General features: G+C 34.7%; 1 protein-coding gene across 1 annotated transcript in view; it reads left to right on the forward strand.

Moving 5' to 3' along the window:
- The first annotated feature begins 363 nt into the window (after window positions 1-363).
- Window positions 364-2,530, forward strand: part of LOC102675736 (ABC transporter G family member 22) — a 45,722-nt gene continuing 43,555 nt past the window's right edge. Inside the window, exon 1 of the mRNA XM_006618692.2 lies at window positions 364-754. The gene's annotated coding sequence lies outside the window, so the exon portion shown is untranslated. The remainder of the gene's footprint in view (window positions 755-2,530) is intronic.

Consider the following 2,530-nt stretch of genomic DNA (forward strand, 5'->3'; position numbering starts at 1 on the left):
GTCCGGAATAACTAATGCCTCTCGTTTCTGTTTTTCTCGGTTATTTCACGTGATGAATCTTCGACGTTCTCGGCTATCATCCCTTTTCCTCTCTTTTATCATCGTGCCTTTCGTTTCTTACATCAGGAAACGGATTGCGAATTTGCAAAAATTTCTTGTCCATTCCATTAAAAACCAATAAATGGTAATAATTTCACGTATTTTCTTCAAACATAAATTTCTCTAAACAAATTATAGAATTACTATTTTTTTTCGAATATACATTTGTGCTATTTATGTACTTTATGCTTTTGTTATTTTATTATTTAAAATAAATATTCGAAATTTAATCGACACGATCTCGATTTTAATTATAGGAGTAAAACGTTGGAATGAATTTGAATTTTTGTTTGAAAAAATTTTCGATCGGATCTTGGAGTGGAAGAATCTCGGTGGAGAAGAAAAATATCAGCGAGAAAAAGAAAGAAAGAAAAAAAAGATTAGAATAAGCTTTATATCGTTCTCGTTCTATTTATAGCTTTTATCGTATCGAGTTTTATTCGTATTTGCAGCATTCCTCGCTTCGTAGAATCCACTAACTTTGAACTTGAAACACCCATTTTTTTGTCTCGCACAAACAACAATTCTTTCTTTAAATTTTATAATTTCTCTTCTCTTCTCTTTTTTTGTTACAGGTAAGAAACGCGTAACATCGAATTCATTCTTCCCCCGAGCATACCCTCCTTCGTTGTTCTCCTGTGCTTATTTTGGACAGGTAATACCATTTTCAACCCTTTTCATTTTGGATTGATAACAAGAAGTTTGAAATTTTCGAGAAATTAATATTCGAGATGGTGCAAAGTTTCAATTTTTTATTTTTATTTTTCATTTTGTAAAATTACGATATATTTAAACTTATTTAAAATTAAAAATACTTGGAAAAAGAAATCACCGGGGAGAGTAAGAATCTTCACAGCATCTCAAAACCAATTTTCATTTAATTTCATATTCTGTTCCACTCTATTCTGTATCTCATTAACCAACTTCATAAGAAATAAAACATTAAAAATCTTGAAAAGCGATAAAAAATTAAAGTTCATTCACAAAAATCCCTAAAAATCCCTTCCCTATATAAACTCACTAATCTCAAACCCCCTCCCCCTCCATTGTTGCCAAATATCCCACCATATTCCATTCCTTAATTTGACGAATAAATACATTCGAGAATAAAATTCTTTAGAAATTCGCTTTCCAAAATATTTTTCACGAGTGGAAAAGTAACTCGACAGTAGAAAATCCTTATCCTCGAACGAGGATAATTAAAGTGAATGAAATGAAACAATTGGAAAGAAATTAATTTCAATTAACTCGAAAATAATCCACAAAATAAAAACACTTCTCTCTCTTTCTCTTTCTCTCTCTTCTTACCCTTCGAAACGTATTTACACTCCCCTGACAACGTTCCAATTGAAGAATCTTGAAGAGAAAAGAGAGCGACAGGAAAGGATCGATTCTCCTCCTCCTCCTCCTCCTCCTCCCTCTCCATGATTTTTCTCGTTAGCCGGAAGGGCAGGATGTCCCTTCGATCGAATTATTGGAAGGCGATCGAGAGAGGGTGGCGAGGAGGAGGAGGAGGAGGAAGAAGTCTCGGTGTGGAGGGAGAGAGATGCGAGATATCGAGGATCTCGTCTCTCTTGGGCTGCTGGGGTCGTCGAAGACCGAGGGAAAAATAAAATAAAAGGAGAGTTAGAGAAAAGGAGGGAGGGAGGCAGGCAAAGAGAGAGAGAGAGAGAGAATTGCCAAGAATATCCGAGGGCCGATGACCCGTGACACACAGTCGTATATATACTTGATATCATCACTCAACGTCCGACTTACACGCACGCGATTGTATTCACAAGTGTTTGTGCGTTTGTGGTTGCATCGTGTCGAATGATGGGATAATTATTTCGTTTCGTTTTAAAATCGTTCACTTCGACTTCTTCTTCTTTTTCTTCTTCTAGAGAGGATTGTTTTCAATGGGATTTTTGGAGAAGATGAAGGGTCAGGAAAGAGAGGGGATTAGTTTGATTGTGTTGGTCTTATCTTTGAATCGTTTGTTTTTCTTTATTTTTTGTTCGTAAGGGTTGAGGAATTGGCGAGAAAATAATGTTTAAGATTCCATCCAAGTCGTATCGTACTTATATAAAAATCGAAATTGAAATTAGTGTAACGATAAGGAAGAGATTATTCATGATGTAACTGTCAGTCGAGAATTAAGTTGTATCGAAGGATGTTTATTGGAAAAAATGGTATCGCTTTATCACCCTCGTTTTTTACACTCTTTAATCCCTCTTTGTACCTCGATTTCATTTAATCTAATTAATTTCGCCATCATCAATCATCGCGCGGATCGATACGTTATCGTTCTCCATTAATCTTCCATTCCATTCCGTAAAGAAAGTCTTAAAATGGAACTCGATGCAAAGAAAAAAGAAAAGAAAAAATTGTCGAGGAAAGAAAATACAGAAGAATGCTCTTCTTTTTTTTTTTTTTTTTTTTTTTTTTTTTT

The sequence above is a fragment of the Apis dorsata genome, unplaced genomic scaffold (genome assembly GCF_000469605.1).
Source record: "Apis dorsata unplaced genomic scaffold, Apis dorsata 1.3 scaffold_370, whole genome shotgun sequence".
NCBI lineage: Eukaryota > Metazoa > Arthropoda > Insecta > Hymenoptera > Apidae > Apis > Apis dorsata.